This window comes from Ascaphus truei, chromosome 3, assembly GCF_040206685.1.
Source record: "Ascaphus truei isolate aAscTru1 chromosome 3, aAscTru1.hap1, whole genome shotgun sequence".
In the NCBI taxonomy this organism is placed as follows: Eukaryota; Metazoa; Chordata; class Amphibia; order Anura; family Ascaphidae; genus Ascaphus; species Ascaphus truei.
The window spans coordinates 316,709,282-316,725,989 of NC_134485.1; the positions used below are offsets into that span (position 1 = coordinate 316,709,282).

Here is a 16,708-nt window from a genome sequence, read left to right on the forward strand (position 1 = left end):
AGTTGTGTTTAGGTTTTGGGCGACATCTACGTCATAAAAGGGGAGGGTAGAGAGACAGAGAAGCTCCCGATTGGCCGCAAGGGGAGAAAGTAAGCGAAAAAAATCAAATAACAGTGACTACCAGATTTCTGGTAGCACTGTAGCTCCGTCGCTGTCGCATACACTATAAGCACACGCGACGGCGACAATGCATTTGTTTTGCCGTGCCGTCGCCAGCACTATAAGCGCAGCCTAGGTCTATACCACTTATTTTGATCTTTGCATGTTGACACATTTGTTGAGCATTACTTTGAACTTACTGGGATTTATATGGAGACCCACATTCTTACTTGTTTCAGCATGCTCTCTAATTTCTTGCTGCATGGCTTCTTGACTTGTGGCAAAAATAACAATGTTGTGTGCAAATTGTAGGTGGTAGAGATGGAAACGGGTTTAGCCACCAGAGATGGGTCCAAGCCTGGGAACCCAATAACGTGCGCTCGCCTATTATCAATGGTAAGGTAGTTTGGTGTAAGACAGTACAGGGGACACCTATCAATGTTAAACCAAATTTAAAACAAAAAACTTCCCCTTACATGAATAACAGTGAGTATGGAATAGCTTAAAATACTTTTAATATCAATTTAATAAAATATATGGGTGTAAACGGAATGAGATGCAACTATACAAACACTTAAATGGTCTCCATGGTGGACCTGTGGACCTAATTAAATAGAGTATTGAAACTCCTTGAGTTTTAATAACACTAGGTAAGGTACATGTGTACCTGCTCAGAAATCTATGCGATAGCTAGAGTGAGACCCTACATCTGGGTTGTAAGGTATACACTGGTGTTATTATCAGTATCAGTGAATACACTGAATTCAGTGTAGCCGCTTCATAGTTGTACTATTTGTTATTGCAGCAATCCGGCTGATAGTGAATTACTACTTTAGGCAGTTTTAGTGCCTTGGTATCAGATCAATGGAGCTTGCACTAATAAATATATGGCTGATATAAGTCCTGTTATGGACTAAATATAGGTTTGTTAGTTAAACCTGTCCTTGTATTAGAATTATACGTTCCCAGTCGTGACGTCATTCTGTGGGCGGTCCCATTTCTTACCAGCGCAATCAGAGTAGATGCAGACACAACGAGTGCCGCTTAGTGTGTAGTGCAGGGACGGAGGGAGTGGGATAGGGTGCCGAACAGCGGGCAGCAGAGGCGTGCAACGACAGGGGGAGTGATTGAGGCGGAGAGCTCCAGCACTGGGCCTGCCCCTGCTCTCCATGAGGTAAGTGTCAGGGGGAGGACTGTGTGTGTTTCTGTCACAGATACAGATTGACAAATACAAGGGTGAGGTGACGATTTTTTTATTTATTTTTTGAGCCAAATTTGAAAGAGGGGGTGTGACAGGGTGAATGAACGTCACCAGCCATATGCCTGGAAAACCTATGTTTAGGCTTGCAGTGCAGCAGTGACGAGGTTAAGTTGTGAAGGGCTGCTTAATTAGTCTGACCCCAGCTGCATAATAAAACCCCAGGCTGTACACACATGCAAGAGAGCTGGTGAGGAGACAGGACTGAAAATGCTGAAGAGATTACTGCTGTAAGGTCTGTGATGCAAAGTACATGTGTGATGAATTATCTGTCTCCTGCATACATGAGAAGCTGTCTTATTTTTGTTTTGTCTGCTAAAGAGAAGCTATTTTGTTCTGTCTGCTAAAAAAAGCTATTTTGTTTTGTCTGCTGAAGAAGAAGCTGTTTTCTTTTGTTTGCTGATGAGAAGCTATTTGTTTTTGGTGTGATGTATGTTTTAAGGCTCAAATAAGCCTTATCCAAAGAAGCCGCGTGTGTGGTTGCATGTACCCTGCAACATATGGTGTCAAGAAGTGCCGGGATTTTGAAAGGCCCCTGCAGTTAAAGGGCCACACACAAGAATGAGAAAAATGGAAGAATTTTTTTAGGAGTTTCTGTGCGAGCAGACCAGACAGCAGGGACAGTTAATGCAAGAGCAGGCCCGGCTAAAAGCAGAGAGAGATGAAAGACTATTGCTGCAGCAAACCCAGCTCCTAACCCAGCAGCATGCAGTACAGGAGGAGCTGATGGCCAAGCTGCTGACCCAATTCCACGAGTCTGCCATTCCAGAACTTGCGAACAAACACCCTGTACTCCTGGGGAAAATGGCTCAGAACGAGGACCCAGAGGCTTTTTTACTGACATTTGAAAGGGTTGCCGAAGCTCAGGGCTGGGCTGCAGATAGCTGGGCAACTGCTTTGGCCCCACTCCTCATAGGAGAAGCCCAGGCCTCATATCGGGGCCCCCCAGCAGATCAGGCAATGGACTACCGACAAGTAAAAGCCGCCATACTGGATCGCTTAGGTCTGACTCCAGAGACCTACCGGCAGCAGTTCCGGAACATGAAGTACACCGCTAAGATGAGACCTCGGGTCCTTGCTCAGCGGTTATTGGACTTGTGTACGAGCTGGATACAACCCGAGGAGTGCACTAAGGAGGCAATTCTTGAGCAGGTGGTTTTGGAACAATTCCTACAAATAATACCCCCTTCCGCACGCTCGTGGGTAAAACGCCACGCTGCTGAAACCCTAGCTTTGGCGGTCCGACTCGTGGAGAACTTCCTTGGTGCTGAGGAGCAGGCGAGTGTACTGGACCCGACGGATCCGACTCCACCGGCACCTGCGGACGCTCAAAGAGAGAGGTCGGATCAACGGGGAACCTACGGCCTGTCCACGCGCAACCGCCAAGTCCAACGGAAGTAGCAGTCTTTCCAGCAAGGGCGGAGTCCAAATGCTGGTCCTATCCGAGACCCTCATCTACTTCCTGATGTCGGCTCATCACAAAATGAGAGGAGCTTCCGAGGACGTCGCCCACAGGACCCACCAGATGCCTGGTCTCCAGTGTCGGTCCAGCAGAGCGCTATCCACGGCCCCCTCCTACGAGGGAACCCCCTCCACGTTCCACCTGCGGAGAACAAGGCCACCGGCATGTGGACTGTCCACTTATGGATTGTTCATTCGGCAGGACCGTCGCATCGGCCTCAACTGGAGAAAACTACATGCCCTGGCTACTTCCAGCCCAGGTTGGGGGAAAAAACGTCCAGGCCCTTGTAGATTCGGGCTCTGGGAAAACTCTGGTCTTACAGGAACTGTTACCACCTAACGTGTGTTCTTTTGACTCTCCATGGAGCATAGAATGTATACATGGCGATGTAAGACGGTATCCGACGGCCAAAATCCGGCTACAGGTAAAGGGTCAGGAGGCCTACCTCGAAGTAGGAGTCGCTCCCTGCCCCCGTTGTGCTCGGCCGGGACTGGCCTTTCTTTTCGGACCTAATGGCCCCAGTCTCTCACGAGGAGCCTTATTCTGTGGCTCAGGAGAACCCTGGCAAACTGTTCCCCTTCTCGGCAGACCTTTTCCCCAGCCGACACCGGGTTCCAAAGACTCTGAAGCAAAGACGCTCCGACAAACAGGACTGGTTGCAGAAATCTGGGTCTCAAGGTGACCATTCTAATAGCCAGAGGTCACAAGTGATGGCAGGGAATGGCCAGAGGGAGGGGGATATGGGCCCTGGAGATTTATCAGACCTATACCTCCCTGACGTTCGCCAGAGGCAAAAGGAAGACCCAGTCCTTGCTAGACAGTATGACAAGGTGGTAAAAATTGATGAGCAGATTTTAAATGTACAGGGGGTGATAGTATTCCCCCATTTTGAATTATCACATGATATCCTGTATAGGGTGAATAGGCAGACACAAACAGGGGAGGTCACCAAACAGATATTGGTTCCCAAGGCGTTTGTTAAATCTGTGTTCACTCTAGCCCATACTGTTCCTTGGGGTGGTCACCTGGGCAGGGATAAAACATTGGACTATATTTCGTCCCGATTTTCTATTGGCCAGGAATGCATAGTGATATTGCTAAGTTATGTGCGGCATGTCCGGAGTGCCAGCTATGTAGTCCGAATGGACAAAAACCAGCCCCTTTGGTTCCTCTACCCTTGGTGTCAGTTCCCTTTGAAAGGATTGGGGTAGACTTGGTAGGACCTCTAGAACCTTCTGCGAAAGGACACAGGTTTATTCTTGTAATAGTTGATTTATGCAACAAGGTATCCTGAGGCGTTCCCCCTGAGAACAGCAACGGCGAAGCAAGTAGCCAACAAGTTGTTGGAGCTGTTCTCACGGGTTGGACTTCCCCAGGTTATGTTTACAGACCAAGGTACAAATTTTATGGCAAAACTGATGCAGAATGTCTTAAAATTACTAGAGGTCAAGTCGGTTCGGACATAGGTCTACCATCCACAGACTGACGGATTGGTGGAAAGATTTAACCGAACTCTAAAAGGGATGCTGAGGAAATTTGTAGATTCAGAGAAGAGAGCCTGGGATGAACTTCTCCCTTTTCTGCTGTTTGCAGTGTGGGAAGTTCCCCAGGCCTCCACGGGATTCTCTCCATTTGAACTGCTGTATGGCCGCCAACCCCGGGGTATCCTAGGCCTCCTAAAGGAGTCCTGGGAGGAACAGGGGTCCCCTTCTAAGAATACCCTGCAATATGTACTAGACCTTAGGAAGCGCCTAGATGTGGTCGGCCATTTTGCTAGGGAGAATCTTAGATCAGCTCAGGACAGCCAGGAGAGACATTACAATCAGAATGCTCGAATGAGAGTGTTTCACACGGGAGACCAGGTAATGTTGTTGTTACCCAGTTGTGAGAGCAAACTCCTAGCCAAATGTCAGGGCCCATTCGAAGTACTCCGCCGCACGGTGATGTGGATTACGAGATCGCTCAACCAGGGTCCAGGAAGGGTAAACAAATTTACCATGTGAACTTGCTGAAACCCTGGAAGATGCAGCGCTCTCTATTCATCCACCCGGTGGAGGAGGAAACGGATTTGGGTCCTCAGCCCCCACGGGAGAACTTTGTGGGTGACTATAAAATCCCAATGGGTAGACAGTTGTCCTCTGAACAAAAAGGGGACTTGTTAGAAATAATTACACACTTCCATGATGTTTTTTCTGATTTGCCAGGGCAAACTAATTTAATTTCACATGTGATCGAGGGTAAAAGTACGTTCCCGTCCTAATAGGTTGCCTGAAAGTCGTAGGGCCCTGGTAGAGAAGGAGGTACAAGAAATGTTACATTTAGGAGGGATTGAAGAATCATGCAGTGAGTGGTGTAGTCCACTAATTATGGTCCCTAAACCCGATGGGAAGGTAAGATTTTGTGTGGACTGGCAAATACCCTTAGAGGAAAAGTCCAAGTGCAAAACAGCCTTTGCCACTCCCATGGGTTTATACCAGTTTGTGACAATGCCATTTGGACTGCATGGAGCCCCAGCCACATGTCAGAGACTCATGGATAAGGTACTGAGGCCCCATAGGACTTATGCCGCAGCCTACCTAGATGACATTGTCATTTATAGTAAACACTGGCGGGCCCATCTAAATAGGCTGAAAGCGGTCCTCAAATCTCTGAGAGGCAGGGCTCACAGCCAACCCTAAGAAATGTGAATTAGGTAAGGCGGAAACCAAATACTTGGGGTATGCAGTGGGAGGTGGAAAAGTAAGGCCACTAGCCGACAAGGTAGTTGCCCTGAAAGAAGTTCCGACCCCCCAAACAAAAACGCAGGTACGCTCTCTGCTGGGTTTAGCAGGGTACTACCGGCGGTTCATCCCCAACTATTCGGAAGTGGCAGCCCCTTTAACGGACCTCACAAAAAAGTGTGCCCCTACACAAGTGGTATGGTCATGGGAGTGTCAGAGAGCCTTCGAGGACATAAAAAGGCGTCTATCAGAGGGTCCCATCTTTAGAAGCCCAGACTTCAACAGGCCTTTTGTAGTGCAAACCGATGCTAGGGGCAGTGTTGTCACAACAGTTTGAGGGAGTGGAACATCCAATCCTTTTTCTGAGTAGGAAACTGTTCCCGAGGGAAATAAACTACTCTGTGATTGGGAAGGAGTGCCTCGCCGTAAAGTGGGCAATCGAGGCGTTGAGGCATTACCTGGCAGGAGTCCATTTTACTCTGGTGACGGGCCATGCTCCATTAAAGGGGTTAAATAGCATGAGGGACTCCAATGCTATATTGACCAGGTGGTATATGGCCCTCCAACCCTTCTCATTTGAGATTAAGCACAGGCCTGGAAAAGAAAATGCAAATGCTGACTTCTTTTCTAGAGAAAGGGTGGAGGATCGGGCTTCAGCCGTGCGTGGCCCCAGCCACACACACTAACGGGAGGAATGTGACAGGGTGAATGAACGTCACCAGCCATATGCCTGGAAAACCTATGTTTTGGCTTGCAGTGCAGCAGTGACGAGGTTAAGTTGAGAAGGGCTGCTTAATTAGTCTGACCACAGCTGCATTATCAAGGTGTTAAAACCTCAAGCTGTACACACATGCAAGAGAGCTGGTGAGGAGACAGGACTGAAAATGCTGAAGAGATTACTGCTGTAAGGTCTGTGTTGCAAAGTACATGTGTGATGAACTGTCTGTCTCCTGCATACAAAAGAGAAGCTGCCTTATTTTTGTTTTGTCTGCTGAAGAAGCTATTTTCTTTTGTTTGCTGATGAGAAGCTATTTGTTTTTGCTGTGCTGTATGTTTTAAGGCTCAAATAAATAAGCCTTATCCAAAGAACCCGCGTGTGTGGTTGCATGTACCCTGCAACAGGGGGGTTAAGAGACTGGAACATCTATGCGAATCCCCTGCCTCCTGCCGTCCAACAAAACGTTGGCTCCTAAAAATTCTTGCTAGGCCTAAGTTTTTTTTTTTTTACCATTTTTGTCCACCCCTCATAGGCCGCGCTTATAGTGACGGCGACCGATGATGTCACTCATCGCCATTGCGAAAGTTGCATTTAAAGTTTAGGCGACGTAGCTGGCTACAACTGGGGGGCACAAACTTTTTTCCCTGCGCCCCCCTGCCGACAGTCTCCTTACTTCCGCGCTCATCCCCATTTACCTCCGCTCTGGCGTCATGACGTCACGTTGCCATAACAATGTGACGTTGCATGACCTCGCGGCGTCATTTGACGCCGTGTTGCCATGGTGACGCAGGAAGGAAGCTGCCTGAGCCAAGGTAAGTAAAGGCTTACAGAGGCCCTGCAGCTCCCCCCACCCTGCCTGCAGAGAGTTCCGCACAGAAGAGTGAGGGGAAAGGTTTGTGTGTCTGTTGTGTGTTTTGTGGGTGTAAAGGGGCCAGCAGTGTGTGTTTATTGGTGTGTATGTCTTCTGTTGGTGGGTGTTTTGTGTGTCTGCTGTGCGTGGAGGAGGGGGGTGCTGCAGTGTGTGTTTTGTGGATGGAGAAGGGGTGCAGTGTGTGTCTGCAGTGTGTGGGTTTACAGGGGGCTTGCAGTGGGTGTATGGAGGGGACTGCTGGTGTGTGTTTTTGTGGATGTAGAGGTGGCACAGTCTGTTTTTTTGGTTTGTGTGTCAGTGCAGAGGTGGGTTGCAGTGTGTGTTTTGTGGGTGGAGGAGGGGTGCAGAGTGTGTTTTGGTGTGTGTGTCTGCAGTTTTGTGGGTTTACAGGGGCTGCAGTGTGTGTTTGTGGGTGTAGGGGGGGGGGGACCGCTGTGTGTGTTGTATGTTTTGTGAGGGTCAAGGAGGGCTGCAGTGTGTTGTGGGTGTAGAGGAGGGAGGGCTGCAGTGTAGGGGGGACTGCAGAGTGTGTTTGTGTGTATAGAGGGGGGTGGCTGCAGAGTGTGTATGTGTATGGAGGGGGCTGTGTGTATGTAGAATTTCCTTTTTAATAAACTTGCAGTATAAGCATAAGAATGTAGACAATCATGCTGATAAAAATCAAAATGACTACAACGTGTATCCTTTTTTATGAAGAAATATTAATAAGCCTACATTTAGTCTTTAATAGTAATAATCCCCGAAGAACAGGGCATTACTGGCCAATTATGCCCGGCTGGGTTAAAGTGCCTTGGCTTCGCCCGGGCCGTCAACTCTTCCAGCCAGGGCATTATTGGCCAGTAATGCCCTGTTCTGCAGGGATTATTACTTAATTGCCAATTGATGCTGTGTGTTTCTGCTGGCCACCAATCTTCGCATTGAAATCTCCCGTAACGACCTTAGTGACTGTTGCAGGGTACATGCAACTACACATGTGGGTTTCTTGACAAGGCTTATTTATTTAGCCTTAAAAGATATACAGCACACAAAACAAAAATAGCTTTTCATCAGCAACAAACGAAAATGGCTTTTTCTTCGGCAAACCAAACAAAACAGTTTCTCTTTAGCAGACAGTCTATATATAAGGTAGCTAACCTTCTTCTATGCAGGGGACAGACAGTTCACAATTCAACTACCTTGCTACTCAGACTTTCTTTCAGTAATCTCTTTACCAGCTTACTCCTCTCTCCTCAACAGCAATGATCCATGTGTCTACAGCCTGGGTTTTAACACACCTTGATTAGGCAGCTGGGATCCAACTAATTGTCCTGAGTTTCCCAGCTGAAGTTAACCTGGTCAGTGCTGCACTGCAGACTAGACATAGGTTTTCCAGGCATATAACTGGTGGCTTTTACTTACCATGTCACAGTAACCATTTCCTTTAAGTTGGTTGATTTCATGGTAGCGGTCTTCCCCTTCATTATCTGTGACCTGATGTTGAAGCACACACTTGGATTATGTGAAACCTGTATCTCTTTGTCAATTGATGATTCTGGCTGCTCTTTGCGATTTTAGTTTTCATATTCCACTATGTTATTTCTCAATTTCTTGTTAACCATGAAGCCTATTCCACTGGTTCGTCCAATTTCTGTACCTTCTGTAATGTAATAGATAGGCGAGAGAGAGAACCCAATTTAGCACTCAGGTTCACGCTCTGAAGATAAGTGAATGATTTAAAACATAATCTTTATTAATAACAATATTAAAAAATGGTTGATAGAACGACGTACTGAAGGTAGGTAGATCCTGAATACAATAGCCGTGTTGGCTCCGGATCAAGCTTATAAATGTACCAGAAGTTTTAATAAACGGCTGGTATCATGTTAACACAGAATTCCTGATGTGGACCTGTGTGGAGAGTGAGTACTCCAGGTGTGTCCGGTTATGTACTGAGTCTACAAGTCACAAAGTTGGTATCTCAATCCTAATAGGTGATAGTAGATGTGACTTATAGCAACTAACATACATAAAGAGCAAATAAACTATGTACATCAGTTGTAATTTATTCATACAGTTATGCTCCCCTGTGTAGGTCTGTATATCCACTTTAGCGTCAGAATGACCCCAGGTGACCCACTGAGAATGATATCCAGGGGTGTAGTGACCTATATAACCTGCGTAGTCCTAGTCATAGGTAAGTATAATGAAGATTATCCAAGGATAGCAGCGGAGCACAGCTGAAGGATGGGGTCAACACCAGCAATGAAAGGGTTAAAATTCTTCTTTATTGAAACATGGTGCAGGGGGGGAGACAGCAAAAACTCTAACGCGTTTCAGGCTATGCAGCCCTTTCAAAGGGCTGCATAGCCTGAAACGCGTTAGAGTTTTTGCTGTCTCCCCCCCTGCACCATGTTTCAATAAAGAAGAATTTTAACCCTTTCATTGCTGGTGTTGACCCCATCCTTCAGCTGTGCTCCGCTGCTATCCTTGGATAATCTTCATTATACTTACCTATTCAGCGTGATGCACGCACAAAATGGATCAAGGTTTCAAAAAGAGTTTTGATTCTCCCCACTCATGGATTCAGGGGGAGTTGCTGACCAGCAACAGTGCCGCAGGTAAGAGAGATTTTTTCTAGTCTGGTGAGGTGCTTTTCTAGCATTATAAATGTGTCCTCACTAAAGACAGATTACTCTTTTATACCACTCCCTGCTTTATGATGCACTGGGTCCAATACTCTTTATTACTCAATTAACCTTGTCCTAACCTGTTTATCTACATTTTTGAGCAACCATTGTCATTGATCAGTTACTGCCTCCGCATGAAACCAACACCGCGAGTTGATGCGGCAGTCTGCTCGTGCAGATATATATAGGATATAATTGCCCCGATGGTCACCCTCATCCTCGTTTATCAGTGTTTACAGGGACAGTGTTCCGATATGATTATGCCCTGAGAAACCTCACTTGTAGCAACACTGTAGCTGCCTTGCTGTGCTTGTCACTTTACACAGCATCAAGGAGGTTTACCATTCAGTCTCTGCTACTATCTCACCCTCTGATATAAGTATATGGTACTAGTCTGTCTCCCACAAATAGTGTCTCCTGTATTGGAACCCCATCGTACCCCCCAGGATATTAGTCAAGCTACTTACCTATGACTAGGACTACGCAGGTTATATAGGTCACTACACCCCTGGATATCATTCTCAGTGGGTCACCTGGGGTCATTCTGACGCTAAAGTGGATATACAGACCTACACAGGGGAGCATAACTGTATGAATAAATTACAACTGATGTACATAGTTTATTTGCTCTTTATGTATGTTAGTTGCTATAAGTCACATCTACTATCACCTATTAGGATTGAGATACCAACTTTGTGACTTGTAGACTCAGTACATAACCGGACACACCTGGAGTACTCACTCTCCACACAGGTCCACATCAGGAATTCTGTGTTAACATGATACCAGCCGTTTATTAAAACTTCTGATACATTTATAAGCTTGATCCGGAGCCAACACGGCTATTGTATTCAGGATCTACCTACCTTCAGTACGTCGTTCTATCAACTATTTTTTAATATTGTTATTAATAAAGATTATGTTTTAAACCATTCACTTATCTTCAGAGTGTGAACCTGAGTGCTAAATTGGGTTCTCTCTCTCACCTATCTACTACTGTATACACCCAAAGCACCGTTCACAACATCATCCAATTGTGGCTGCAGCAGGGGCTCCCCTTTTATCCCAAACCTTCTGTAATGTAATACACTTTTGAGCTCAGTGAGTCCTTCATCTTTTCTTATTACTTTTACTTCACCAGCAAATCCAGCAACATCCCATTAAACATTTCAAGCTCGTCTTCTAGTTCTTGCCGTGCTGCTTCACTGGATAAAGATATTTGTATTTGAAATGTATAACTGCTTAGATAAGGGGTGGCCCACAGGAACTTTATGCTTGTCCCGCGTCCATCCGCAATCCACTCCCCCTCCGTCAGTGCTGAAAGTTGGGTCCAACTTCCACATCCACCCGCTGCGCCCCAGGTCTCTCCCACCACGGGTTCGGAGGCCTCCCTGCAGGATTGAGGGACGGGGGTGGTAGGACAGTAGCCCGCCAACAAAATGTGTTCCCATTTATTGGCACACCTGGAAAAAAAAGGTTGGTCCCCACCCCAAATTGGCGTGTAACACATTGTTACGTGTCCCTATCAAATGTGTTGTTGAAGTGCTGTGTTCTGGGTCTGTAGCTCATAAATATTCCCCATTCAGGATTTCCCTCACTTACCCCATGAACACTCTCCTGTTAAAGAATGACACTACATGACCACACAGCTCCCTCCCTTTTCACCACAAAGAGATCAAAGTTAAATTGCTGTTTTTAGCGTCAAGTTAATGGCAACAACCTTTTAAGTTGAGTGATACGCAGCCCCAGTGGTGTAGTGGCAGAAAGTTGTGTTAAAGTTGCTGCCCCACATCATTAGCATTAGACAACAATGAACTCGAGATTCCAATATTTAATAGGAAGAGTTATGAATGAGGCCTAAAAAAATAATGGAGGAGGAAACTTTGTAAAGAATATAAAGTTCGGAAACACTGTGGGGTTTTAGTATGTACACCAGCCTTGCAAATACGATTCCAATTCTTAGGAGCCCACTGGGGGGGGGGGGGAGGATATTTATATATATATATATATATATATATATATATATATATATATATATATATATATATTTAGAAATCCTAAAATGCTTAAAGCAGCAGCTCCCCAGAATTGTTATTATTTATTTTTAACATTTCAATGTGCAACTTCCAGCCCAAGAAAATACCCTTCTCCTGGGTTTCCCAGATAATAGATGTTGTAATTTGCTGGTTGGTTAATAAAAAATATATATGTAAGACAGCTGCAGGGGTTATCAAAAGAAAGCTGTGACGTCATGTCTCAAGTGGGTTTCTGTTGGTCACCCGGGCAGTGTATAGTTTCCCCTGGACAAGCATGTGTTGATATTGTACATTTCCTGGAGCTGTGGGTAGTACAGATTACCCCCAGAGTGCCCTATAATTCAGATTGTAAAAATGCACAGTTACTGGTGCATCCAATTATACTTGGTTGAGCTCAGCCATTAGGGATTCGTCAATTAGCCAAACGTACATAGTGTGTAAAGTGGTGGGACTGGAATTGAACATAAAGGGTGTCAATGTACCTCCTGCTTGCTGCTTAGTTAGAGAAACACTTACAGGCATACCCCGCATTAACGTACGCAATGGGACCGGAGCATTTATGTAAAGTGAAAATGTACTTAAAGTGAAGCACTACCTTTTCCCACTTATCGATGCATGTACTGTACTGCAATCGTCATATACGTGCATAACTGATGTAAATAACACATGTGTAACAGGCTCTATAGTCTCCCCGCTTGTGCACAGCTTCGGTGCAGGTAGGGAGTTCAACTTTGCTGTTCAGGACGTGCTGACAGGCGCATGCGCGAGCTGCCGTTTCAATATTGGGCGACATGTCCTTACTCGCGAGTGTACTTAAAGTGAGTGTCCTTAAAGCGGGGTATGCCTGTATATTGCTAAAGTCTTTGAAAAGGAACTTTGATGCCAATACACTCCCTGGCCAGTAGTTCCCTTTTAAATCGACTGCAAACATAAGAGCAACACGTGTTGTAACACTGCCAAAAGACAGGCTGCTCATAACATTGGAAAACCGATCAAACCTGTTTAAATAAGTAATCAAACACACAAAACGATTGTACAGTCATTGTCATTTTGTGTTTGTGAGCAATATATTTTTTCTTATTTTTCAAAAGAGGCTGTCATAAAACCCTTACAATTGTTTATTTAAGCGCATCATCCCCATCACTAGTAATACTTTTCCTAATATTACTGCTGTTTTCAGACCTCTACCAGGGGATCATTCGCAACACTAATCAGGTTCTGTATTAAAATCTGCCAGCTGCAAAACTGGAGGAAATGTGTCCACTGCTTTCAATTGGTTATTTATATTCATACATTTGCCACCACTTTTTTGACCTTATTTTTGCAGTCTTGGGTAGATTACTCGTCACGCATAAGGAATAACCCATGCAATTAGTTTTTATATGAATTGGATACTCCTCTGTACCTAGTAGATTCTAGCTAATGGAGTGACTTCATCCTGGTGACATTTTGATTGGGGTGGAGAACATAAAAATGACATTCATCCACACTGAGAATCCATGTTGTAAATGGCAACAAAGGAACATTTTCAGATGTCAAAAAAATAAAATATATATATAACATTACTAAAAATGAAAATCCATTTTAACGGCAACTGGGGGTAAAACTGTTACACCCCCACTGGACACCCCGTATTTTTTTATGTAATAAAAAAACAAGTTTGGGGGAGATTGCTGCTTTAATATAGTCTGCCTAAGGCCTCGGCTATAGTACAGGGGCGTGCGACGCAGCGGATGACATCACGTGCGCCTGTAGTAGAAGAGATCCGTGGCCTGTAGGATTGGGGGGCGTGCCCGTGCCGTCGCACGACAAAATTCAAACAAGTATTGGTTGCGCTCGAGCACGCGCGCTCTAGGGCTGTGCGCGTTGCCTTCCTGTATTTGGGTTTTGGCGCTCGCGGTCGCTGTTACAAAGGGTGCGGCATAAGTACATTACTGCACTAAATTTGATTTCTGAATACAAGTTACTGAGTCAATAAAGCCAGATAATTAAAGTTGGAAACAATGTTATTTTTTCGCACCAGGCGATGACATAGAAATGCACAGGAAACTCTTGCATACAAAGTGCAGTAACAGGATATAATTAGCACACATTGAGTGTGTGAATGTGTCGCTGTGAATGTGTATTTAAAGCAGCAGTCCAAGCTGCTGTTTAAAAAAAATATAAAATATATTTAATCACTTTAATATGTGCATCAATACAATCCACACAATAAGTAATTAGCTAAGTTGCCGAACGATCCGTTCTCCGGTGATAGATCAGTGAAGATTCGGCTCAGGGGTTCACTAAATGGCAGTCAGTGCAGCAGCAGAGGACCAAAGATGCTAAATTCTGTGGGGAAGATCATGTGTCCAGACAGTCTCTAGCAGTGCACCAATTGTAGCTAGTGAGAGGGCAGTGCTCAAAGGGTGTGCCAGAGCCTGTTTCAGGAGTGGAAGGGGATGTGACTTTGTAAATAGTTGCAATAGAAACAAAAAATGCATGTTACATTATACATAAAAAAATGTCCTTCAGACATGTTTAAAAAAACAAAAAATGTTACAAGTATTTTCTCATAGTACAGAACTGATTTATTAAAAAAATAAAACGCATATGTATGATATTTCTTTGTCTGCAGCTTTAAAAGCACTGCCACTAATGGACGAAGGCAGCAAAATGGGTTTAAATGAGTTGGGTCCATATTTCCTAAACAGTGACCTTTCCTAGGCTAGAAGGCTCCTCATGGCTATATAGGTGTCTTCTTTCCCTGCAAGACATCTTGCGGAATAGCACCACTTGGTGCATATGGATTTAGGTGACAAACTTACATCACTGGATGCTCAGATCATAAATGTCCGGGCTATGCCCAACCATAAATGGTGTCCGGTGCACCATCTCATATATATATATATATATATATATATATATATATATATATATATATATATATATATATATATATATATATATATATATATATATATATATATATATATATATATATATATATATATATATATATATATATATATATATATATATATATATATATATATATATATATATATATATATATATATATATATATATATATATATATATATATATATATATATATTATATATATATATATATATATTATATATATAAAAAAAATTATTTTATTTTTTTTTGAAGTGTGGGCACTCAACCTCCCCTTTAATTAATAAATTCCAACCCTTTGAAGGCAACAACAACAGTTAAATATTTATATATCATTTATTAATCTAAAATAAAAAACAATACTCAAATCTTCACAAATCAAATATAATCATCGAACACATTGCATAACACGAGACATAGATGAAATAATCCCGGATGCCTAAAATGACCCCCTGGTGCCTGTGCTGTGCGCAGTGATGAGTGACGTGGATGTGACGTGCTGGCAGGGCAGTGATTGACCGGTCAAGACACCGCCGCACAGATCAGTTATGGTGGAGGGAGGGATCGGGTACAGCGGCTGCGTGAGGGTTGAGAAAAGGAGGTGGCGCTAGTTGAGGCCTCATGCTGGGGGGGGGGGGGGGAGAGAGTGTGTGTGTGTGTGTGTGTGTGTGTGTGTGTGTGTGTGTGTGTGTGTGTGTGTGTGTGTGTGTGTGTGTGTGTGTGTGTGTGTGTGTGTGTGTGTGTGTGTGTGTGTGTGTGTGTGTGTAGCTGCCGGCTGGAGTGGGGGGATAGCCATAACTCCCACCCTACTGCACCTAATAACGCTGGTTCCTAAACAGTCTGCCTGGTCCCTAATTATTTTTGTCCACACCTGTAAATTTATGACACACATAGTATGGAAAAAGTATTGCAATATTTCTGTATCTTCTCTTTGGCTACGAAGAGTGAAGAAGTAGCGGCACTCTGGTGGTCTTCAAAAAAGTAGAGATTTATTATAACAAGATCGTGTTATAATCCCTACTTTTTTGAAGACCGCCGGCGTGCCACTACGTTTTCACTCTTCGTACTATCGGTGGTACCGCGACCACGCAGTGCTACTGTTGCTGAGCACCTGTGGCATCTAAACGTGTTACACTGCGAGTGCACCATCACTCGGACTCCACTCTTTGGATATACAAATGCAAAATGTTTCACAATATTTGACATCTGATGGGACCGAACGTGGGTATCGTCCTATATTAATCTAAGCAGAGACAGAACACTGAAGTCTTCTATGTGGAAATATTTCCATTTAAGTTAACATCTGATCAGATTACATAGTGCTGTCTGGTGGTTTGAGTGTACCTGTCTCGGTCATATCTGATATCAAATATTGTGGAGCATTTTGCATCTGTGTATCCAAGTCCTGGAGTACGTACAGAGATACTGAATAACCTTTTCCATATTGTATGTGCAATACATATCATGTTACTCAATGTGTTGATGGAGGATTATATTTGTTGTTGGGATTTGGGTATTAATTAGGATAGGTTTTAAAGCTGCATGATGCCACTTTGCCAGTTCTTCATGTTTATGGATACATTTAAGTAGAGACAATGACTCTTGAGACCTCTATTAGTCTTTTTATGAGAGTTATTTTTGTATTGAATGTAGATGTAGGCTTTTCCTGTGTATGTTATGAATTTTTTACACACCACACACACACACACACACACACACACACACACACACACACACACACACACACACCATCATCATATGTCTCTGCAGGAAAATGACTTGATGTCAACAAAAGCAACACATGGTAGGGCACACAGTCTGCTCACTGTCTGTCAGGAAATTACTGACATCAGACATACGCCATGTAATTCCCACAATGTGTTCTGTGACTTGGAAATCACTTACACATTAAGGTTTTAGGGGCCTTTTCTCTAATCGGAGATGTTATTTCTATATTAGTAAAACCGCTTAAAATAT

General features: G+C 44.2%; 1 protein-coding gene across 1 annotated transcript in view; it reads left to right on the top strand.

The window, feature by feature from the left end:
• Nucleotides 1-16,708, top strand: part of GPALPP1 (GPALPP motifs containing 1) — a 49,796-nt gene that overhangs the window by 1,275 nt on the left and 31,813 nt on the right. The gene's annotated exons all lie outside the window — the stretch shown is intronic.